Source organism: Garra rufa, chromosome 1 (assembly GCF_049309525.1).
Source record: "Garra rufa chromosome 1, GarRuf1.0, whole genome shotgun sequence".
Classification (NCBI taxonomy): Eukaryota; Metazoa; Chordata; class Actinopteri; order Cypriniformes; family Cyprinidae; genus Garra; species Garra rufa.
Genome location: NC_133361.1, coordinates 81,658,203 through 81,683,717, shown reverse-complemented (window position 1 = coordinate 81,683,717; position 25,515 = coordinate 81,658,203). Strand labels below are relative to the sequence as shown.

The window sequence follows — 25,515 nt, the reverse complement described above, 5'->3', positions numbered from 1 at the left end:
ATTTGGGGCACCTTTCTTATGGAAATCAAGGATAAATCTATATAAGGATAAGGATAAATCTTCTATATTTCGGTGGTCTTTTGCAAACACTAGATTTATATGTCAATTCCAACATAACACCGACTGTTACGCAACAGTCCCGGGATCGTTAATAGTTACGCCTCCAACATTTGCATCGCCCAATCATCGGTAACGTCAGTACATCAGTAAAACAAGGCAAGCTACTGAAGGGACACGGTTAGCTTAATGCTAGCGCTAGCCTGTTACATTGCAGTACAAAAGATATCACTTTCCACATAAACAGAGAGATGACTGTGCTGATGATGGTGAATGATGGAGAAATAACTGCGCTGATGATGGCGAATGATTTACAGATCCAGAGTATCACCGAGAAGCAGCTGAACTTGTGTGGTAAGAAGCGCTCCCTCTGCATTATAACTTTACACAGAGCACATGGATCACAGTATTGAGACTAAAATGTCTGCGATACAAAACGGCAGATTCAACAAACCACATATTAAAAGCCGCTAGAGCTCCTAATTAAATATATATTTTTATCAATGTGCCAGCTATAGAGATGAGCAGCTCTGTGAAACAGCCAATCGGAGCAGAGCTCATTAATATTCATGAAGCTTTCAAAAAAGGCAATAACAGAGCATTTCATTCTAGGGACAAATCCTAGGGTTGTAAATGGTCCTGTAAAACCGTTTCTGGAGATTGTTTGCCCTTTCCTATGCCATATACCTTCTATGCAGATATCAAAGAACAAATTAAAATATTCTCTCAATGCATTTTATGGCAACTTTAAGTTGATAGAACCAGCTGACATCTTATCCTGACATTCTGATGTAAGAAAATGTAAAAAAAAAAAAAAAAAAAAATCTCAATCATAACGATTCATAAGATTTTTAATCTGATATTTACATTTTTCAGAGACCACTCTGACCATACTCTCTTCTTCTATACTGCTTAAATGCCACACAGAACGTTCATCAATGGTTTGGAGCATATGAAATAAACCATTACTCCACACCCGATTCACGTTCAGAAAAGAGTATCAAAGCTCATCATCGTAGTTTGGGAGACACTACACTTTTGAAACATATTTTCTAGTTAGAAACTATAGAAATGATCCCTGAAAGTATAGTATTGACCTCCATTTTGCAAAACCAGCTTAGGCGAGTTCTGACACTTTGAGTCTCAGAGATGGTTACAACCTAACAACACAGATGAGAAAAGTTACATTTGAAACATCAGTAGAGTCCTAAAATTTTGTTTGTAATTTTAGTTGGATGCAGTTTTCATTGACCCCAAATTACACAGGCGAAACTGAGGCTCTCGCGTTGTGCGAGACTGTCAACCCGTCCCGTGGGTAGGGCTTAAAGCAGGCTTAGAGATTTCTTCTGTCAGTTTTGACCCAATCTGTTTTTGGGAAGCGCAGTTTGACCCAGCAGTGCGGGCCAACAACATGTTCTGTTTTGCCGCGTGAAGGCGGTTTAATGCTTTGGACAGCGTATGGTTGAGATGTGATTTTCCACCAATTTGGGGCACCTTTCTTATGGAAATCAAGGATGATTTCATGGGAAATGGCAAACTGGTGTAGCATTTGGCTAATAAGCTAAAGCTACAAAGGATGTACCGGTGCCCCGTCGTCCGAGCAGAATCCACATTCGGCCGTAATCGGAGGTTACTACTAACGTTCGATTGTGTCTCATCGGGAGTTTGGCGCAGGGCCTCAGTGGAAAACAGGCCCTCGACGGCTGAAACAAAAGACGAAGAATGCATCCACATGCACATGAATCAGGAATGTTAAATAAAGAAACCCCGCCGGATGACGAGGTGGTCCAGTGGTTAGGCTAATACATTGTGCTCGACACGCATTCGAAGCTTTAGCGCCACTGAGAGGCCACCGAACCAGACAGGCCCAACATGTTTACGATGGGTAACGGTGAGCTTCAATTGCGCTGCAGTTTAACGATACTTGTCTTGAGAACATATTGACAAAACAAAAAAACCTTCTGGCGCACTATCATCAGCAGACCGTTTTTTTGGCGAGGAAAAAAAACCCTAAACGAAACAAGGCTATATTTCTCAACAAAACTCTAAGCCTCCAGAGAGACAAGTTTTCAACCAGCAATGATCGCGCCTCGGACAAACCTCATAGGCTACAATATTGCCTCTGTGAAAGGATGCCGGCGACGGTCGTGACCTTTTTCTGCACCTACGTGGATGTGAACCGACAAGGTGGTAGCAAGCTATAAACTGCCGCAAAAACAGTCTCCTGCCACGGGTTGCTGCACCGTGTTTCTACGGAACAGATTAGAGGTGTGTAAAAGACGGCTCATTCACTATTCTCTCTGTGCTCAAAACAGCCTGCTGAAAGCACGGCAGCAGCAGCTGAAAAGGTCCACAGCATGGCCTCTCTCAGTCAGCAAGGGGACGGGGTGGCCGAGTGGTTAAGGCGATGGACTGCTAATCCATTGTGCTATGTGCAATGGTTGGAATCCCATTCTTGTTGTTCGGTTCCTTTAGCACTGGACCTTAATCCGGGTCCTGGGGACCCCATGCTAAACTTTTTGTGTTTCCTCCTTATCTAACACACTCAGTTCAGTTCTTTGAGTTCTCTACTAATTAACTGATGATCTGAATCAGGAGTGCTAAATAAAAAATGTCATGTAAAATGACGAGGTGGCCGAGTGGTTAAGCTGATGAACTGCTAATCTATTGTGCTCTCCACGCGTGGGTTCGAATCCCATCCTTGTCGTTCGGCTCCTTTAGCAGTAATCCTCGGTCCTGGGGACCCCACTCTGCGCTTTTTGTGTCTTCCTTATCTGACACACTCAGTTCAGTTCACTGAGTGCTCTACTAATGAGCTGATGGTCTGAATCGGGAGTGTTAAATAAAAGGACCACGGAAAGTGACGAGGTGGTCGAGTGGTTAAGGCGATGCAAGGCTAATCCGTTGTGCTAGGCACACCTTGGTTTGTGTGGGTTTGAATCCCGTCCTCTTCATTTGATGATTTAGCACCACTGAGAGCCCACCAGAACAGACAGGCCCAACCTGTTTAAGATGGGTAGCGGTGAGCTGTGATTGTGCTGTAGTTTAATGATACCTGCAGCGAAGTCTTGAGAGCATATTGACAAAACAACAAATCTTCTGGCTCCGGCACGCTATGATCTGTAGACACCTCTTTGACGAGGACCAACAACCAGCCACTCCAACAAAACGAAGCAAAACTTTGTTTTTCAAGAAGCGTCCAGAGAGACCGGCAAAAACTGTCGAAGCTGACTGTATTTCAAATCATCCCGATGGGATATCGGGGAAAGTTTTCGACCAGCAATGATCACACCTCAGATAAACCACACATGCTACAACACTGCCTCTGCGATAGAATACCGGTGACGGTCGTGACCTTTTCCTGCACCTACGTGGATGTGAACCGACAAGGTGGTAGCAAGCTGGATGAGCCCCAGAGACAGATCATCAGTGAAGACCTCTTCACCTAGACGGCCATCGACGCAAGACTGTGAAAACCAGATCCTCTCCAATCTGACACTGTGGCAACATGGAACTTTTGCATCTACATTAATATTAGTCTGTTTCTTCTTATTCTGAGGTCACCGTAGCCGCCAGATCCATTCTGTATTCCGATCAGATGGTCACTGCAGTCCCCCGGATCCAGTCTGTACCAAGAGCAGATGGTGGATCAGCACCTTCAGCCGAATGTCAGCGGATACCATGTCAACTAGATGAGCCCTAGAGACAAATCATCAGTAAAGAATGAATCCACATGCCACAGCAAACTTGAGCTGGTGAAAATGTTCATCAAACACCCGCCGCTGACTTCTTTTAAAACAAGCCAGCTTATTGAAGGTGCACAGGATAAACGCCCTGAGAAAGCTGTGCCTCGCAACGCTAAGAACGGCATAGGCGTTAGTGGACACCTGACGCGCGTGCGTGCAAAACACCGGCATTTCACACGTCCCTGGGTGGGCTCGAACCACCAACCTTTCGGTTAACAGCCGAACGCGCTAACCGATTGCGTCAAAGCTGGGGAACAAGAGTCTGTTAAGGGGGGGGAAGAAAAGGAAGGAGGGGGAAGAAGGGGGGAAAAGAGAAAAAGAAAGAAAAGAGAGAGAGAAAAGGAAAAAATGAGGAGAAAAGAAGTGAAAGGGAATTTTATCTCTTTGTCCTTTAAAGCAATGTTTTTGGAGTTTATATTTACAATAAATTATCTGAAAAAAATGTTTTCTCTATTTTCCTGTACATTTATATGGGAGTAAGGATGATCACAAGCTTCCCAGTTCATATTACAGTGTTGCCATACATTGAAGTGTTTACTGAATGTTTTATTTATCAGTAATTATCACATAAATGATGTCCAAATGAATGAAATCATTTTTGAAATGACAAAGTAATATTTTATTAGATTTATATTACTGATTATTGATATTTTATTCAAAGTTTACTTTAAATATATTTCGGCTGTAGTTATGTTCTAAAACTTATAGTACAAAAAATTTTACATTTATTTATTAAATCATCCCAAATTGTATCAACATTTTTAAAAGGCGTATAACTGTTTAATGATACTGTAACAATGACAAACAAAAAGAGTTATTTGATCATGACCAAACTTTTATTTTTCAATCAGTCATAGCCAATTATTCATTATTCTTTTTTTTTTTACATTTTTATTCTTATAGTTATGTTGCATGTGCAGAAAACAGAATAATACCTCTTAACAATACTTTCTACAGAAAACAGAGCTATACATATAAACAAAACCGTCCAATGTCCATGGCTCTTGTGCATTAACTGCAAGTGAAAAGAACAGAAAGCACAAAACAATACAAATGAATAAAACTTTAAAATATGAATGACTCCTGTGCATGTTTTGCAAGTGCTAAAGAACAGAAAACAAAACTATACTATTAAATAAAACGGTAACACTTTACAATAACAGTACATGAATTAGCATGTACTAATACATGAATTAGTAATTTCTTGACTATGAACTAATGATAAGTTAAGACATGTATTAATCAAGAACTAATGAAAAACTAACATAACTACGACATGAGTCATATGAACTGTTGCATGAATAGCAGCACCTTAATTCATGTTAGTTCCTGGATGTTAGTTAATGTATTAATTAACATTTTGCGGTAAACTAAATCAAACATGTTCTATAAGAAAGATGGCACAATGAAAAATTGTTTAGAAATTTTTCACCTGCAGCTGTCGCAAACATCAGTGAATGATTTCACCTGACTCATCCAACATACAATGATGCACTCACAATTAAAAACAATTGTCTCATCCTGTTTTGAGTGATTCAACTGTTGCCGTGCTACAATAATGCATTTATTAAGCAGAAGCAATTTTCCAATTTAAAATCAGTTTAAGCATAGGGATGCTGGTTATCGCTTTGGTTATGTTATGGATCGGTTTACTGTCATTATATCATCATAATGCACTGAAGTCAGATGTTTGTCTTGTGTGCTTGCTCTTCTTTTGGGACACAATTGCCCCTTCCTCCTACCGTTCAATTCCTTCTCCATCCAAATGCAGCCACAGGACCTCTGATCTTCTACGTCTTTACAATCCACCAAAACTCTTATTTAGATGAGCTTATAAAACATGTGTAATTGATACTTGTTTAAAGATGTCAGGGTTAGATTAGGGTTACTCAAAGTCATGACATGATGATATATTAACTAGTCATGAATTCATGTTACTTTATAAGAAATTCATAATGAGTAAACAATGATGTGCCCCCCCAAGTAAAGTCATGACCTGATGATACATTAACTAGTCATGAATTCAGGTTACTTTATAAGAGATTAATAATGAGTAAACAATGATGTGCCCCCCCCAAGTAAAGTCATGACATGATGATATATTAACTAGTCATGAATTCATGTTACTTTATAATTTATTAATATTGAGTTAGCAATAATGTGCCTTATTTTGCACCAGTATATCCAAGATCATTTGTTTAAATTACATACTCATTAGCATGTAAAAAAAAAAAAACACAAAACAGAAATGAAATGGTAAAACACACCTTTTATTTTACAAAGGTTTAAACGTCAGCGCACCTTAAATCAACAGGCTAATTTAACTTGTACTTTACCTGTATTTTACTTATATCTTACACAATACAAATGTTCAGCATGCTGTCCTCTAAACAGGAAATTGATGGCAAATGTCTTTTATTATGCGCCCAAGTGGTCCCTGTTTATGTTTTCCCCCAAGCCAGTGAGTCCACTCTATGAGTGAGAGATGTTCTTTTAGCATCTTCTCTGTCCTATTCCCTCTTAGTCTCCATACACTCGTTTTGTACGTCAGCCAAGCTCTTTCAATGTGTTGTGAGTGAGCTCCACTGTGTGGGTCTACAAACCACTGGGAATGGTTTACTGTGAAATGTTTGTAGCCCATGCTGGCCAAAGCACCCCGGTAGGCTCTCCACTCATCTGAAATAATGGTAGTGCCTGGACGCACATGTTTCACAACTATGGGGATGAGGTGTGTTCTTGATCTTCTTTTCACAAGCCGCAAGATTGGGTGTCTGCATTTGTTCCTCACACCTAGAATGCCAAACACCCATTTCTTTCGCCTCCATGTTGTTGACGCTCTCCCTCGTCCATACTGTAAATGTTAAATATGTAATTAAAAAAAAAGAAATACTACATTATCATTATATTCCTTTAACATGTTTACACATACAGATGGGTAACAAATTAAAAGTAAAGTCTGGGGGAGCTTTAATGGCAGTAAGCCACCCAACTATGAAGCTTATTATTTGTATGTGCTTTAAAGCCTGCCAGTTAAACATTTCATTCACATGCTGTTCCGACCCCTTGATAATCACAAGTGTTACTGATTTTTATTTCATAACACACAAGGTTTACACATACACTCAGCTGGTAATTGCTAGAAAGAAAGAAAACAGATGCCTGTATATTAGATGCATGCAAGATCAGCGCTTAAGGGATAAATGCTCCTGAAAATTTAAGGTTTTACATTATTTATGTTACTAGAAATAGTAAGCAAGTAGATGTCTCAGACATTCCAAAACCAAATAAATGGCAATTAGAAATGTTCAGATGACAACAATAGTGGTCAGCAAATGCAGTGTGAATTTGCCTTATAGGTTCTAAATTTACCTTTCTTTTATGGCGAAAGTTACTTTCATCAAGAACAGCAAATTCTGGAGCACTTCCAATCATCTGTCCATGTCTTCTCCTGAATCGTTTCATAGCACAGTGGCAAACATTCCTCATGATACGAGACATCTTTGAGAGTGTTTTGGAGCTTTTTGCAATGCCATCTTGCATCATATCAATTTGTCTGATCCGTAACCCCTGAGCAAACCTGTGAAGTACACAATGGTGACTCAGTGATGATGGAAAGCTGAGTTGTCAAAATTAAAACAATCAATGAACTTTGAAAAACATTTTACTATTCCTTCTCAGCTGTCCAATAACAGACTCACCTGTAAATGAACATTAGCCAAGATGACAAGCTGAGTTTTGATCTGTCAAAGAGAGACCCTGCTCGCACTGATCGGCTGGTTTTCTTGCCTCGATGACTTTTATGTCTGCACATCCTGTGATGGTGATAAATAACAAAATACAATTATGCAGACAAGTATTTTTAACACACATTGATGCATTGTTTTTCTTTTCCCTAACCCTCAGAACTATCATTATTTCTGTGTAACATACAATACAAACATGATAACATGTAAAATATAAACTTTTAACAAGATATAAACACTGATGTCTACAGCAGTGATCCTTTTAAATGTAACTCGAACATTCAAATAAAGACTATCAGTGGCATCATTACACCCATAGGTGGTGACAAGCGACAAAAACTGTCATTGAATCATTCATTAGACATTCAGTAATGAAACCAATGAAGTCTTCTGAGTAAGTCACTGAATGATTTGCTCAAACTGATTTTAAAACAATCAGACTGCAGCAAATAATTTTGTTAACCTCTGGCATTTTGCATGTTATTGATTTTTCATGGCTCTTATGATTTGACTTAACTTGTGGACTTTCTGCAGGAAGGCACCTCTGGCTTCCGGTATAAATGAAACAGATGTTAGATAATATTCCTTGTACCTTTGTATAATTTGTCTTTTTAATTTAAAGGTGCAATGTGTAATATTTAAGATGATCTCTAGACAGAAATGCAATATAGTATACATAACTATGTTTTCAGGGGTGTATAAAGACCTTACTTAATGAAACATTATGTTTTTATTACCTTAGAATTATCAGTTTATATCTACATACACCGCGGGTCCCCTCACATGGAAGTCGCCGTATTGTTTCTACAGTAGCCCAAAACGGACAAACTGCTCTACAGATCGCGTTTCATCACTGTTGTTCTAGTGGAAAAACACTGACACAATGATGAACAAGTAACTGTAATATTCACAATAACATCGTTTTATTGAATTAAGTAAAAATGATTCCTTAATTTACGTTTTAAAATAAACCTCATTACTCTTTGCTGTCTAAAACGACGACATCTCCCGTGTGGGCCACCGTAGCTTCTGTAAAGGCGGGGTGAGCAGTGGACGGGAGCCGTTGGTTGCAATTCACAACGTCACCGCTAGATGCCGCAAAAATCTACACACTGCACCTTTAATTTTGAAATCTGAAAAAGGCACATTTTTCGTTTTTTTTTTTTTTTTTTAAACCAAACGGAAAATAAATTTGGCTTTGTTGTTTGTTTTTTACAAAAAAAGTTTCTCCACTGATCAATCCAAACATTACAACATAATAGTCCCAAAAAACATAAGAGTCATCTGCTTCTGTCGCTTCTTAATGTGTCTATTTCTACTACATTTTATCGCTCTCTTCAGCAAACAGCCAGATTAACGAACAGGTATTTATACCGTATTTATGACATTTAAGACTTTTAAGGACTTTTTTTTAGGTTGTAGACCTATAATATCCATGGGAAAAAAATCTTGTAAACTGTAATTTGTTTAACTTACCAATGAAAACCGTCGACATGTCTTCTATTTTTCTCCATTCTCATATCGCAAAAAGCAGCAATTTTGAATGCAACATTGCTGCAACGCTCCAGCTAAACGAGGTTGCTGCTGACCAGAAAGCTAGAGGTGCTAACTAATTAATTAAACTCAGGTCAGGTGGCGCTAAAAACAACAGAGATCGCCCCGCCTATTTCCGGTGCGATAAGAGCCTCCTTCAATCATGCGTAAGGGCTTAAACATAATACAAACATTAACCCAAGTAAAAGTTTATGGCATTGCACCATCTTTGGATGTATATACAAACTGGGATAACTGTAAAGATATCCAAGACACACCGGAGCTTCATGTAGGGTTTAGAGGTGGAATTACAGTAATAAAAATCCAAACTATGTCATCAGACCACGAGGACGATAGGGTGGCGCCAACTGCATCATTAAGCATAGCTTCGCGCCAGTCAACAAATTTGAGCAAGATGGATGAGAAGAGAAAGGCAACGCGTTGTGGGAGGAAAATTACCACACAGAGCAAGTACAGCTCAGGTGAATATGGTAAGTATTTGTAACATGCATGTTGTTTGATGTACTTTTTCTAGGCTTGCAAACTTGAATGGCCTGGCTTGAGTGAGTTTTAGTAACTCATTGTCCCGTTTTCACAGGCAAGGCCAAGTCTCACTTAAATGCATGTTTGAGCTGTTTCAGTTGAAAACCGATTGCACTGACATATCTTAAAACATGGTTTTGCACATCAGTGACGCTATTTTTTATTCTAAGGGACGTTTATAAAATGTAGGCTACTTGACAATCTTAATTGAAATAAGGCCTGATGGCTCGTTCAAGCCCTATTTGTAAAACCATGCCATTTTTTATGTATTCAAATTAATCATAATGCTTTATTGTATGCTTTTTTTTTCATTCTCTGCACAGCGTGGCAAAAAGAATATAGTATTCATTAAAATATACAATGCACCTCATTTGTCAACAGTTTCTAATTTAGAAAGGTATTTTTAACTGTTTTAAATGTTTACTCCACAATGCAGTCTGAAAACATAGGGAATATTGATGTAAAATTGTTGTGAGGTTTAGTTGGGCAGCCTAATAATGTGAGACAAAGCCAAATGTGTGAGTTGGCAACCCTATGTACATGCTTATGTACATGTTTTCAGGTGTTTCTTTAATGCTGAACTATATGCTTGCTTCCCCCCTTTAGTTGTATCTGCACGCAAGAATGTTCAGACTGAAAGTACAGCCAACTCATCAGAAAGTAAGTAATTTTATATAATAATTACTGATGCATACATAAAGTTTCATTTATTGGTATTTGCCTCTACTAAGATATTAAACAGTATTTTGTCACTTAGCTTGTAAGCGCTGGGGTTTAAAAAAGTAATAAAGTTGACATATAACACATTTTAGGGTCTCTTAACTAGTTGCTTATTGGCATGCACTTGAATATCAGCCCTTTATTAGACTAATTAACCACATATTGTTGGCTTATCTACATAACCGTATGCTACATCCCAAATCCTACCCAAAACCTAAACTTTACAACTACCTTAACTTCTAACTATTGATAAGCAGCTAATTAGATATTTGAGGGAAAAGTTCTAATTAAGTGCTCCTTATTATGAAGTGTTGCCGTATTAAAGTGTACTCAAGTGAAAATATACGTACTGTGTGTACACCTTTTCTAAATGATAGATGTGCTCTAATGACTGGTATTTGTAGCTATTTTCCATTACGAATATCAACATGAATAGTATAAATATTATGTAAATAAGCAGGTCAGTTTGCATAAAGACAAAGTAAAATTGATGGCTTTTATCTTTACAATGAAAAAAAAAAATTACTGGTTATGAGGATTAAAAACAGTTGGCTTCTGACATATGCCATTCTTCCCTATAGAGAAATTAAGTTAATCGAAATGTCGGTTTCATGCCAACTTTAAAACTCCGATCTCCAACAACAAAATCCAACTTTAATCTCTGCCTGTTTCTTTGTTCAAATGCTGTATTTTAAGTTGTTTTGTTGTTGTTGTTGTTGGTTTCAGGACTTCAGCCTGCAGTACAGCAAACCAGTGAAACAGGAGGTTTGTTTGTACCTTTTTCTACATTGCTATGCAAGAAATATGTAAACATTACAGAAAAAATGGGAAAAGATAATTGCTGGATTGAAAGGTTAATTTAGATATTTAATTTGTGTAATTTGGTTCACAGAAATGTGGCTGTTAATGTCTAGGGTGTACATTATGTATTTTGACTTGGGCCTAATTCAAGTAGGCCTATTTTTTCTTATTCTGCTTTTAGCCAAGTTGCATGTTTCTGACTTCTCTTTTATTAGGTGCACCCACTTTGCAGATTGCTCTTGAGAAAGCAAGACAAACAGTAGAGTTGCAAAAGCAGAAAATTATTCATCTTCAAGAAAAAGTTGACTCCCTGACAGATGACAAAAAATTTCTCAAAGCAAGATTGGAGGATGGTGAGTATTAGGGTCATGAAATTTATTTTAAAAACAATTCTGGCAGTCTGTAAGTTACAATGTGTAATTAGAAGTAATTTTATTTAACTTATTAAGTTGGCTTGGGAAAGCCAACTTACTGAAATCCTATTTAAACTTCTTCTTCTTCTTCTTCTTCTTCTTCTTCTTATTTTTTTTACCGAAAATTTTTTAGACACTAACTCCTCCTAGACCGTTCAAGCTACATACTCCAAACTCGGGTCAGATCTTCATACTGTTCAGACTTAGATTGCTATATCTTTTCAGACTGGTTTGAGTTATGGTTTTCTTAAAAATTAATATTAAAAATCATAAAAAGTCCAATAGACTTTCATTGACCAAAAGTCCATGTCTGTTTGAACTATGTTTAATGTAAACTGCTAGAAGCCATTGACACTCAATTAAGCTTTTATCTATCTATCTATCTATCTATCTATCTATCTATCTATCTATCTATCTATCTATCTATCTATCTATCTATCTTCAAACCTTATCTATCTATCTATCTATCTATCTATCTATCTTCAAACCTTATCTATCTATCTATCTATCTATCTATCTATCTATCTATCTTCAAACCTTATCTATCTATCTATCTATCTATCTATCTATCTATCTATCTTCAAACCTTATATATCTATCTATCTATCTATCTATCTATCTATCTATCTATCTATCTACAAACCTTATATATCTATCTATCTATCCATCTATCTACAAACCTTATCTATCCATCTATCTACAAACCTTATCTATCTATTTATCTACAAACCTTATCTATCTATCTATCTATCTATCTATCTGCTAAAATCATGCTAGCGACTTGCTAGTCGTGCTAAAATCATGCTAGCGACTTGCTAGTCGTGCTAAAATCATGCTAGCGACTTGCTAGTCGTGCTAAAATCATGCTAGCGACTTTCTAGTCGTGCTAGAATCATGCTAGCGACTTGCTAGTCGTGCTAGAATCATGCTAGCGACTTTACTAGTCATGCTAAAATAATGCTAAAATCATGCTAGCGACTTGCTAGTCGTGCTAAAATCATGCTAGCCACTTGCTAGTCATGCTAAAATCATGCTAGCGACTTGCTAGTCATGTTAAAAATCATGTTAACGACTTGCTAGTCTTGCTTAAATAATGCTAGCAACCGCATAGCAACCGCATAGCAACACCTTAGCAACTATTCACATTCAAACTATTTATATATTCTAACTATTTATATCTATAAATCTATCTATTTTCAAACTATTTATATCTATCTAGCCTATCTATCTTCAAACTTTATTAATCAAACTAAAACTATTTCAAACTGAAAACCTTTAAACTTTCTAAACTAAAAGCTTTTAAAACTACTTAAAACTTACTGGCTAGGCTTTCTCAAGCCAACTTAAAGTTTGCTAACAAACTTTTTATCTAGTTCCTAAATTAAGTGTGGTTAAAAGTCTTTACCTGTAGTTTTTTTTCTACACTTATTTTTAATTGTTCTTTGTCATAGCACTTCTGAGGCATGAAGCCGTAATGTCTCCTGGACAAGCACTGACTGCATCTTCATCCACTACTGCTGCATCCAAGGAGCAGGTGTCCAGTGATGAATCTTCTGATTCCTCAGAATCTTCAGATTCATCAGATTCCGAACCAAGAACAAAGAAGAAGAAAAAGGATAAAAAACGAAGAAACAAGAAAAAATCCAAGAAACTGAGGGTTGATTTTAGGAGAGGTATGTTTATTCAATTCAAAGTATTAAAAGGTATAGTTCAACCAGTAGTGCAAATTCAGACTTTTTAAAGCCACTATATATATAATTAAAATATCCCAAAAACACTAGAGCAGTGTTATATTTTGTTCAGATGAGTAATTGCAATATCTCAAATGTTTCCAACTATTTGTAAATAACAAGAAAATCGAGTTGTCTGTGGCGTCATATCCACTTTATAGTCTGTTTACGGCTTTTACGACTATAGAAACCATGACAACACTGGTAACTGGTAATGTTGCTCCAAGACTGCCACCGCCTCCACTGTACAAAACGCTACTATGAGAGAAAATGGTAGCTGTGCAGCAATTTCACAGCTCGCTACCTCCCTTACGAAAGGGTTTTAAAATTAAACACTTAGCCAAACTTTACGTGTAAAGAATCCATGTAAATTAACACCTTATATGTTATGGATAATTAATAAACAGTTTCTTGCTAATTATGTGGGTAAATTCAAATGTACTTTAATTGCTTTGAAAATGTAAACCTGCATAACATTATCACACCATTGAATAAGATACATTTGATCTATGACCCATTTATTGTTCAAACTCACTTTACTACCAGCTAATTCATTATAATAAGAGAAAACCATGTTCCTCAGCCTCATCACGCTCTGCCATTGTTGTTGTTTTCAATGTGTGTCCTCTAGCAGCGAAAATGACTTACTGTGCCTTAATGGTAATCTGCTTACCTGTCTAGTTATTAGGGGCCAAGCAGCGAAGCTGTGTAGGCACATATTGTTTTTATTGTTGGCCTTTTATTCAAGTTTAATATACAAATGTTAGTGAGAAAAAAAAAAACCTGCTGAAAAAAACAGCATATGCTGGTTAAGTATGTTTTGGTGCTGGGATGCTGGTTTTAGCTGGTTTATGCTGGTCCTTTGCTGGTTTATGCTGGTCCTTAGCTGGTTAATGCTGGTCCTTTGCTGGTTTATGCTGGTCATGTTGCTGGTCAAGGACCAGCATAAACCAGCAAGGGACCAGCATAAACCAGCAAAAGACCAGCATAAACCAGCTAAAACCAGCATCCCAGCACCAAAACATACCTAACCAGCATATGCTGTTTTTTTTCAGCAGGGAACTTTTAGATATCATAATGCATATGTGATAAACATTGTTAGTGCTCAATTTTTATTAGCTCCTTGGACAATATTTAATAAAGAACATACAAATGACCTTAACTGGAAGCGATGCAACCTGTTCTACAACAGAATTACGTTTGTTGACATAACCACATTTTGGTTTATAGTCTGTTCTTAAAGCAGTAGCACACACCAAAATTCTAATTCTCATTATTAAAATAATTCTCACCTTTGTTATATCGGACTTGTACAACATTCTTCTTTCTTCTTTCTCCTCCAGTAAAAAACCCTGAAGACTCCATCAAACGCTACCACAAAGTGTTAAATCTGGTAAATGGTGGCTTCAGTAAAGCTGAAGCGTACAACAAAATGAAAGTTGACAGAAACACAATTGTCATGCAAGCCCCCATTGCTGAGTTGGCAGTTGCAAATCCTGAAGAGTACACCGCAGTGAGAACCACCTTTAAAATGGGAGAAAGCATCCAAAAATTTTCTGATGTCTGTCTTGCAAGGTGCCTGGCTCAGCCTAATGTAGACATGAGAAAAAAATTGAAAGAGAGTGGTGCCCTTCTTGATATATCAAAGAAGTGAGGTATACTTGTTGCTTAAAGGGGTAGTACACCCAAAAATGAAAATTGTCATTTACTTACCCTTAAGTAGTTCCAAACCTGAATGAGGTTTTTCTTCTGGTGAACACTTTAAGCTATTTGGAAAAATGTTTGCAAACAAGCAGATCTTGGCACTGACTGCCAAAGTAGGAAACAATGTTATGGTAGTCAATGGGGGCTTAGATTTGCTTGGTTGCAAACATTATTCCAAATAGCTTAATTTGCGTTCAACAGCAGGATTAAAAATCATTCGGGTTTAGAACTACTTGAGGGTGAGTAAATGACAAGTTTAATTTTTGGTGGAACTATAGTTTAACCGCAATAGTTTAACAATGTTTTGTTAATATAAATGGTAAAAAAAAAAAATTGTAATGCGCAGTTGTAAAGTTATGTATAATGTTACTGTTATTCTCGAAACCGTTTTAAATATTGATTTTAGTTTTGCATAATATCTTTTAGGTTATGTAAATAATATACAGCTTTCCTGTTGATTTAAGGTGCGCTGATGTTTAAACCTTTGTAAAATAAAAGGTGTGTTTTACCATTTCATTTCTGTTTTGTGGTTTTTTTTTTTTTTACATGCTAATGAGTATGTTATTTAAACTGATGATCTTGGATATACTGGTGCAAAATAAGGCACATTATTGCTAACTCAATATTAATAAATTATAAAGTAACCTGAATTCATGACTTGTTAATATATCATCATGTCATGACTTTACTTGGGGGGGCACATCATTGTTTACTCATTATTAATCTCTTATAAAGTAACCTGAATTCATGACTAGTTAATATATCATCAGGTCATGACTTTACTTGGGGGGGCACATCATTGTTTACTCATTATGAATTTCTTATAAAGTAACCTGAATTCATGACTAGTTAATGTATCATCAGGTCATGACTTTACTTGGGGGGGCACATCATTGTTTACTCATTATTAATCTCTTATAAAGTAACCTGAATTCATGACTAGTTAATGTATCATCAGGTCATGACTTTACTTGGGGGGGCACATCATTGTTTACTCATTATGAATTTCTTATAAAGTAACATGAATTCATGACTAGTTAATATATCATCATGTCATGACTTTGAGTAACCCTAATCTAACCCTGACATCTTTAAACAAGTATCAATTACACATGTTTTATAAGCTCATCTAAATAAGAGTTTTGGTGGATTGTAAAGACGTAGAAGGTCAGAGGTCCTGTGGCTGCATTTGGATGGAGAAGGAATTGAACGGTAGGAGGAAGGGGCAATTGTGTCCCAAAAGAAGAGCAAGCACACAAGACAAACATCTGACTTCAGTGCATTATGATGATATAATGACAGTAAACCAATCCATAACATAACCAAAGCGATAACCAGCATCCCTATGCTTAAACTGATTTTAAATTGGAAAATTGCTTCTGCTTAATAAATGCATTATTGTAGCACGGCAACAGTTGAATCACTCAAAACAGGATGAGACAATTGTTTTTAATTGTGAGTGCATCATTGTATGTTGGATGAGTCAGGTGAAATCATTCACTGATGTTTGCGACAGCTGCAGGTGAAAAATTTCTAAACAATTTTTCATTGTGCCATCTTTCTTATAGAACATGTTTGATTTAGTTTACCGCAAAATGTTAATTAATACATTAACTAACATCCAGGAACTAACATGAATTAAGGTGCTGCTATTCATGCAACAGTTCATATGACTCATGTCGTAGTTATGTTAGTTTTTCATTAGTTCTTGATTAATACATGTCTTAACTTATCATTAGTTCATAGTCAAGAAATTACTAATTCATGTATTAGTACATGCTAATTCATGTACTGTTATTGTAAAGTGTTACCAATAAAACTGTCTTAATGTCCATGGCACTAGTGCATTCATTGCATGTGCAAAAGAACAGAAAGCAGAAAACAATACACATAAATAAAACTTTATCCCCTTTCTTTTTTGGACTCTTATGGCACAGAGCTTGAAATGATCTCTATCCAGGGCTGATAGTGGAAAAAATTCCTGAGCCTGAACTTTTTTTCCTTGCCCCCGAGGTGAGTAGGGGTGGCATACTACGTATGCGACACACTTTTAACACATAACTTGTTGGCCCCTGGGCCCAAACATATAAACAGCCTATGTATAACCCTGATCATCATTATTGTCAAGTGGCTCTTTTTAGATATTTTCATATTTGCATTATGCCCCCAGTATTATTCAAGAAAACACAGCATTTTCTTCTCAATATGTTCAGTGCCTCGATTGACATTATTAGCCCATCTTAGTACAACCACTGGAAGTAAATGCTACAGCCATACCAAGACAGGTTAGTATAAGTGGCAATAATAGTACTCCAAAGTACACAGGAATTGATTAACTAAAGGACATGAAAAGGACACACATTCATTTTTCTTTAACAAATGTAATTGCAAAATATGCACCATTCAACTGAAAAACCATAATAAATAAATATACTGTAAAAGACAGTATGGGATTAACAAATTTAAAACATTTCTCCTTCCCTTTATTTCTTCCTTTCTGAACGTAGTTTCTGGTCCAAAACAAGGTTAATTTAATTTAGCTTTTTTAAATTTGTTTTATTTTGATATAGTTTTCAAATTTTCAGTAAAATTTAGCTTAGTTTTTATTAGTTTCATTAACAATTTTGTTAGCTTTAATTTAGTTTCTATTTTGTGAGCACATTTCTATTTAGTTTTTATATAGTTTAGTTTCAGTTTTAGTTTTATGGAGATCAAACAGATCACGGTTTCCTTGCGATTCTAAACTAAGCAAAATAATGTGAGACAAAATATGAATTTCTGCAGTATATTTAAAAGTGTTTAATTCATTTAAATTAATTATTAATCATTTAGTATGTTACAAAAATAATATATTTAATACACCAATTTATAATATTCAATTGATAAAAAAGTGGTTTGAATAAATAAATGACTTGCTCACAAAAACATTACTGGATGAATCTGCGTTTTTGAATCAATCTCTATTCATTTTTTAACAGTTGTTTCCATCTAGTGGCGAAACAATGCAATCGACACAAACATTACTTTGAAGCGCCAATTACTTTCAAAAGACGTGCTCTATTTTGACCTCTACCATAGACATCAATGTTTATATCCAAACTATGATCTTTAATTGCTGTGATAATATGAATGGCTGTATTTGAAAAGACTGTTTGTGAAGCTGTTTTTTACATAAACATGATGGCTGCGCTCTCTGTCCGCGGCAGTGCAAATACAGATTTAAATGTTCCGTAAGGCTTTTTCAAATCAGTTTCCTTGCGCACACAGTGCAATAGCATGCTCCTGGTTGCCGGAGCTTTTGACACGAGCTTCCAAAGGGCTTTCCGTTGCTAGCCACATCCTCAATCCAAGCCCAGCGCCATTTATTCTTTATGCCTTCATCGATATCTTTAATGTCTTCCCCTGGCTACATAAACATAGCCATGACTTACGGTTTGAGTTGCCAGTATGAGACACACATTAGTACAGTATGGGAGCTAAAAACACCTTCGCGCATGGAGCATTGCCTTAACCTGTATCAATCTATTTGACAAAGACACAAGGCCCGCCCCTTCCCTACTTCTAATTGGCTCATTGGGTAGTATGTGTATTGTTTGAGCGTTGAGCGTTAAATCTACTCTCTGAACTGCGCATCTCAGATCTAGAGAAATGACAGATCAATATCCGCGAACCTGATTTTTTTTTTTCCGCAGCCACAGTACGCCGGAAATCCGGCGTGGTGCCGGAACGCTATCACCCCTGTCTCTATCAGGCGACAACAATCTGGCCACTGGGCACGTGGGGCAGCGGTGGTGAATGTCTAACTCTTCACGCTCTCCACCCCCGAAATCCAGCAGGTTCTGCCAACTATATTGCTCACCTAAGCAGAGAGAACATATAATACAAGGCAAATGAGAAAACAAAACAAGTGGTAGTGTTAACATATGACAGGTCAAGAAGAGAAACCGACCTGCTGGTTGGTGAGAGCCAGAGATGGCTGATTCCTGAGCTCCACAAGATACTCCGCAAGGCTGTCCACTTTGTCCAGCACACCAGCACTAGCCAAAGCCTGTGAGAAAAATACAACAAAAAGAAAAAAATGAAATCAACAACATTATGAGTACAGTGAAGTGGGACAAAAAAAACAAAACAAATAAATATATATATTTTTCTAGATGTTTTTTTTTTTTGTCAACTTCAGACAAAAAGCTACAGGTCAGCACAAATTATTATGTTTTCCCTAGAAATTTTACAGTATTACATAAAACATAATTACATACATACATTAAACGAGACATTTACATACCACAGACTCGTCAGGGGATGCTGAGACACCTGGCGTGAAGGAGGCATCAGGCTGAGTAAAGGAAGGCACAGGCTGGGTGGAGGACAGAGAGAAGCTTGGGTCATCAGTAAGACTCGACTCAGTAATGTCAAGTGTTTGGTCCTCCTCAAAGCCCTCGTCTTCTTCATCCTCACCTTCATCCACATCCTCCAGCATGTTCTCTGTCTCTTCTGAGTCAGGGTCCACTACCAGGGGCTGTCCAGTCTGACACAGGAAGTAGTCAACACCAAGCAGCTCTCCTATGAAAAAATAATAATAAATAAAACACACAAATACAGGATCAGTCAAAAGTTTGGACACATTACTATTTTTAATGTTTTTGAAAGAAGTGTCTTATGCTCATCAGTCCTGCATTTATTAAATAAAAAATATAAAAAACATTAATAATATTATAAAATGTTAATACAGTTTAAATTTACAGTTCCATATACTTTAAATTTAATTTTTTTTGTCATCAACGCTGTATAAATTTAGTAATCATTTTAGAAATCAGTAAAATGTTATATTAAGAACAGCATTAGAAATCAAATATAAAATCTTCTGTAACGATATACAGTACTGTTCAAAAAAATTTTTTTTAAAGAAATTAATTCTGTTGTTTTTAACTTTTTATTCATCAATGAATTCTGCAAAACGTATCACAGTTTTCATTAAAAAATAAAAAAATAAATACAAATATGCAGTACAAATTATATTGCTCTTTTTTTCTGTATTTTGGATCAAATAAATGCAGGCTGAATGAATAAAAAGGCACTTCTTTCAAAAACATTAAACACAGTCATGTGTAAAAATGTTTGACAAATAATGTACACATTCATATTCTACAATGAGATACAGGTAACTTTACCTTCTGGTAGAGGTTGTACCACTTCCGCTGCCGTGGTGCTGGTCTGTTGCCTCCAGACGGACGAACCCCAGAGCTGGCAAAAGTCCTCAACCTGGCCATCCACTCGCCATCACCCATGACCTTGTGGCTCTTTGGCTTAGTGCTCATCTAAATATAATAGGGAAAAAATAGTTAGTAATGTGCATTTTGCAGGTATTGGACAACTACACAAATGTTTTTAATTTTTTATAATGATACAACGATATATATTCAAACTTACTAAATAATGGCACCCATTACAACAATTAAACATTATTTTATTGCTAATAAAGCAAAACAAGGTTACACATTTATTTACACTTTTTAACATTTTAACTACAATTATACATATAAATATTTGAATATGAAATTACTACATCTAGTTATGATGGGGATAATATTATTGTTTTGTTTGGTTTACAGTTAGTTGCATCCAATTATGCATAATTTACTGTTATTACTATAGTAAATACATATAGCATGTATTAATCACAATGTGAAATAAAATGCATTGTTAGTTAAAAGCTGTGGTTATACATTTGATAATCAATCTGAGAAAAAAACAAAACATAAAAACAAAGAACAGTAAGTACACTTTACTTAAACCATGGTTAATTTTTGTAAGGGATGTCTATATAACATTGCATTTTCATTTAAATTATTATTTGCATCTGTGTTTATATAAATAGTAATCCATCTGCAAACACAAAACTTGATTACTACATTCACACATAGCAAAATCACATTAAATGTTAATTAGAAATGATAATGTCTACAACTAAACATATTTTTTAAATCCAAATCAAACTTTAAATAGAATAGATGTGTTTACTATGCCAAAATACAGGCAAATGGTGTTTTATATGTGAGATTATAGGCAAATCATGGAAACAAAACATGATTACTACACTTTCACTACAGTAAAAGTATGGTAAATTACTTGTTTATTTATAGTAAGACTGTGTTTACATTTAAAGAACGAGTAAACTGAGTTTAATAAGTACGATTACAGGCACAATTATGTTTAATATGTGAGATTTTAGGCAAGTCATGAAAAGAAAACATGATTACTACACTTTCACTATGGTAAAGCCATGGTAAATGACGACAAACACAAGCACAATGTTTTTTGTTGTTGCTGTTCATTCATATTTTCATTTATAGTAAGACTGTGTTCATACAGTTGTAATCGATCAGCCAAAAACACAACATGGTTACTACGATTCACTATAGTAAAAACAAGGTAAATTGTCATGCACTTACAGCTGAAACGCGTTTTCCCCCCATTTAAATCGAACTTAAGAACGTGTAAATAGACTTTAGAAAGTTAGATTTCATTTAAACTGTTTCATTATGGGCAAATCGCGAGTCAAAAGTTTGTGAACGCCAAACACGGATGAACGACGGACGAAAACGTAACGAGTTATCAATTGAGCACATTGTAAACAGAGAGGAGGAAAGTAGAAAACATGTATTACTTACTTTGAAAAGTTATCCTATATTCCGTTCGTCTGATTTTTGAACCTGACTTAGAATGAAACTAAGCATGGTGAGTGGCTCTCAACAATGGAGCTCGAGCGATGCGATTGGCTCTCATCCATTCTCACAATGGACGAACAGACGATCCTGCTCCAGGTAGCGCCACAGAGACAGCCACTGCTGCTTGCTGCCGCCGGATCACCGGTGTAAAAGCAAGGGTTAGGGTTAGTGATAGGGATTAAAATCGCTCGCACTAACAGCGACATCTGTTTTGAAAGATGTTTCCGGAGCTCGCAAAATCCGCTCAGCCTGCGCGGCGAATGGGCACGCTGGAGCCCGCCGCCCTTTTGGGAAGAAAGAGAGTCAACTGAGCCGCCCAACGTGGGGCTCGAAACCACGACCCTGAGATTAAGAGTCTCATGCTCTACCGACTGAGCTAGCCGGGCTGGTCATGGGCTTCTTCACCGGGTCGGACCCAGTTTTCATCGGCCCCCAAATTACACAGGCGAAACGGAGGCTCTCGCGTTGTGCGAGACTGTCGAGCCCTCCCCGTGGGTAGGGCTTAGAGCAGGCTTAGAGTTTTCTTCTGTCGGTTTTGACCCAATCTGTTTTTGGGAAGCGCAGTTTGACCCAGCAGTGCGGGCCAACAACACGTTCTGTTTTGCCGCGTGAAGGCGGGTCAATGCTTTGGACAGCGTATGGTTGAGATGGGATTTTCCACCAATTTGGGGCACCTTTCTTAAGGAAATCAAGGATGATTTCATGGGAAATGGCAAACTGCTGTAGCGTTTGGCTAACAAGCCAAAGCTACAAAGGATGTACCGGTGCCCCGTCGTCCGAGCAGAATCCACATTCGGCCGTAATCGGAGGTTACTACTAACGTTCGATTGTGTCTCATAGGGAGTTTGACGCAGGGCCTCAGTGGAAAACAGGCCCTCGGCGGCTGAAACAAAAGACGAAGAAGGCATCCACATGCACATGATTCAGGAGTGTTAAACAAAGAAACCACGCAAGATGACGAGGTGGTCCAGCGGTTAAGGCGGTGGAAGGCTAATACATTGTGCTCGACATGCACTGGAAGCTTTAGCGCCACTGAGAGCCCACCGGACCAGACAGGCCCAACCTGTTTACGATGGGTAACGGTGAGCTGTAATTGCGCTGCAGTTTAATGATACCCGTCTTGAGGACATATTTACAAAACAACAAGCCTTCTGGCTCTGGCGCTCAATCATCAGCAGACACCTTTTTGACGAGAAACAAAACCTAAACGAAACAAGGCTACTTTTTCTCAACAATACTCTAAGCCTCCAGAGAGGCTAGCAAAAATTGCCAAAGCTGACTGTATTTCAAGTCATCCTGGCGGGGTATTGGGTAAAGTTTTCAACCAGCAATGATCGCGCCTCGGATAAACCTCATAGGCTACAATATTGCCTCTGCGAAAGAATGCCGGCGACGGCCGTGACCTTTTCAGGCACCTACGTGGATGTGAACAGACAAGGTGGTAGCAAGCTTTAAACTGCCGCACAAACAGTCTCCTGGCACGGGTTGCTGCACCGTGTTTCTACGGAACAGATTAGAGGTGTGTAAAAGACGGCTCATTCACTATTCCCTCTGTGCTCAAAACAGCCTGCTGAAAGCACAGCAGCAGCAGCTGAAAAGGTCCGCAGCATGGCCTCTCTCAGTCAGCAAGGGGGCGGGGAGGCCGAGTGGTTAAGGCGATGGACTGCTAATCCCATCCTTGTCGTTCGGTTCCTTTAGCACTGGACCTTAATCTAGGTCCTGGGGACCCCATGCTGAACTTTTTGTGTGTCCTCCTTATCTAACACACTCAGTTCAGTTCTTTGAGTTCTCTACTAATGAGCTGATGATCTGAATCGGGAGTGCTAAATAAAAGGCGCCACGTAATATGACGAGGTGGCCGAGTGGTTAAGGCGATGGACTGCTAATCCATTGTGCTCTGCACGCGTGGGTTCGAATCCCATCCTCGTCGTTCGGTACGTTTAGCACTGGACCTTAATCTAGGTCCTGGGGACCCCACTCTGCAATTTTTGTGTGTCTTCCCTATCTGACACACTCAGTTCAGTTCACTGAGCGCTCTACTAATGAGCTGGTGGTCTGAATCGGGAGGGTTAAACAAAAGGACCGCGTAAAACGAAAGGTGGTCAAGTGGTTAAGGCGATGCAAGGCTAGTCCGTTGTGCTTGGCACGCCTTGGTTTGTGTGGGTTCGAATCCCATCCTCTTCATTTGATGCTTTAGCACCACTGAGAGCCCACCGGAACAGACAGGCCCAACCTGTTGACGATGGGTAGCGGCGAGCTGTGATTGTGCTGTAGTTTATTGATACCTGCCGCAAAGTCTTGAGAACATATTGACAAAACAACAAGTCTTCTGGCTCCGGCACGCTACGATCGGTGGACACCTCTTTGACGAGGACCAACAACCAGCCACGCCAATAAAAGGAAACAAAACGAAGCAAGACTATCTTTCTCAACAAGCCTCCAGAGAGATTGGCAAAAATTGCCGATGCTGACTGTATTTCAAGTCATCCCGGTGGGGTATTGACTTTGTGGCAACATGGAACTTTTGCATCTACATTAATATTAGTCTGTTTCTTCTTATTCTGAGGTCACCGTAGCCACCAGATCCATTCTGTATTCCGATCTGATGGTCACTACAGTCCCCCGGTTCCAGTCCGTACCAAGAGCAGATGGTGGATCAGCACCTTCAGCCGAATGTCAGCGGATACTATGTCAACTAGATGAGCCCCAGAGACAGATCATCAGTAAAGAAGGCATCCACATGCCACAGCAAACTACTCGAGCTGGTGAAAATGTTCACCAAACACCCGCCGCTGAATTCTTTTAAAACAAGCCAGCTTATTGAAGGTGCACAAGATAAACGCCCTGAGAAAGCTGTGCCTCGCAACCCTAAGAATGGCATAGGCGTTAGTGGACACCTGACGCGCGTGCAAAACTCCGGCATTTCACACGTCCCTGGGTGGGCTCGAACCACCAACCTTTCGGTTAACAGCCGAACGCGCTAACCGATTGCGCCACATTGCGCCGGATCACCGCTGTAAAAGCAAGGGTTAGGGTTAGTGATAGGGATTAAAATCGCTCGCACTAACAGCGACATCTGTTTTGAAAGATGTTTCCGGAGCTCGCAAAATCTGCTCAGCCTGCGCGGCGAATGGGCACGCTGGAGCCCGCCGCCCTTTTGTGAAGAAAGAGAGTCAACTGAGCCGCCCAACGTGGGGCTCGAACCCACGACCCTGAGATTAAGAGTCTCATGCTCTACCAACTGAGCTAGCCGGTGGTCGTGGGCTTCTTCACCGGGTCGGACCCAGTTTTCATCGGCCCCCAAATTACACAGGCGAAACGGAGGCTCTCGCGTTGTGCGAGACTGTCGAGCCCTCCCCGTGGGTAGGGCTTAGAGCAGGCTTATAGTTTTCTTCTGTCGGTTTTGACCCAATCTGTTTTTGGGAAGCGCAGTTTGACCCAGCAGTGCGGGCCAACAACACGTTCTGTTTTGCCGCGTGAAGGCGGGTCAATGCTTTGGACAGCGTATGGTTGAGATGTGATTTTCCACCAATTTGGGGCACCTTTCTTAAGGAAATCAAGGATGATTTCATGGGAAATGGCAAACTGCTGTAGCGTTTGGCTAACAAGCCAAAGCTACAAAGGATGTACCGGTGCCCCGTCGTCCGAGCAGAATCCACATTCGGCCGTAATCGGAGGTTACTACTAACGTTCGATTGTGTCTCATAGGGAGTTTGACGCAGGGCCTCAGTGGAAAACAGGCCCTCGGCGGCTGAAACAAAAGACGAAGAAGGCATCCACATGCACATGATTCAGGA

General features: G+C 38.4%; 5 non-coding genes across 5 annotated transcripts; 1 reads left to right on the top strand and 4 right to left on the bottom strand.

The window, feature by feature from the left end:
• Nucleotides 1–935: 935 nt before the first annotated feature.
• Nucleotides 936–1,151, bottom strand: LOC141348476 (small nucleolar RNA U3). The gene has a single exon (XR_012357501.1). It is a non-coding gene; the product is annotated as a small nucleolar RNA U3 (small nucleolar RNA).
• A 905-nt stretch (nucleotides 1,152–2,056) lies between these two features.
• Nucleotides 2,057–2,191, bottom strand: LOC141285900 (U4 spliceosomal RNA). Its single transcript, XR_012339029.1, has one exon. It is a non-coding gene; the product is annotated as a U4 spliceosomal RNA (small nuclear RNA).
• A 1,063-nt stretch (nucleotides 2,192–3,254) lies between these two features.
• LOC141285989 (U4 spliceosomal RNA) lies at nucleotides 3,255–3,394 on the bottom strand. Its single transcript, XR_012339117.1, has one exon. It is a non-coding gene; the product is annotated as a U4 spliceosomal RNA (small nuclear RNA).
• A 19,568-nt stretch (nucleotides 3,395–22,962) lies between these two features.
• LOC141283532 (U4 spliceosomal RNA) lies at nucleotides 22,963–23,103 on the bottom strand. Its single transcript, XR_012338165.1, has one exon. It is a non-coding gene; the product is annotated as a U4 spliceosomal RNA (small nuclear RNA).
• A 463-nt stretch (nucleotides 23,104–23,566) lies between these two features.
• Nucleotides 23,567–23,648, top strand: trnas-gcu (transfer RNA serine (anticodon GCU)). The gene has a single exon. It is a non-coding gene; the product is annotated as a tRNA-Ser (tRNA).
• Nucleotides 23,649–25,515: the final 1,867 nt, after the last annotated feature.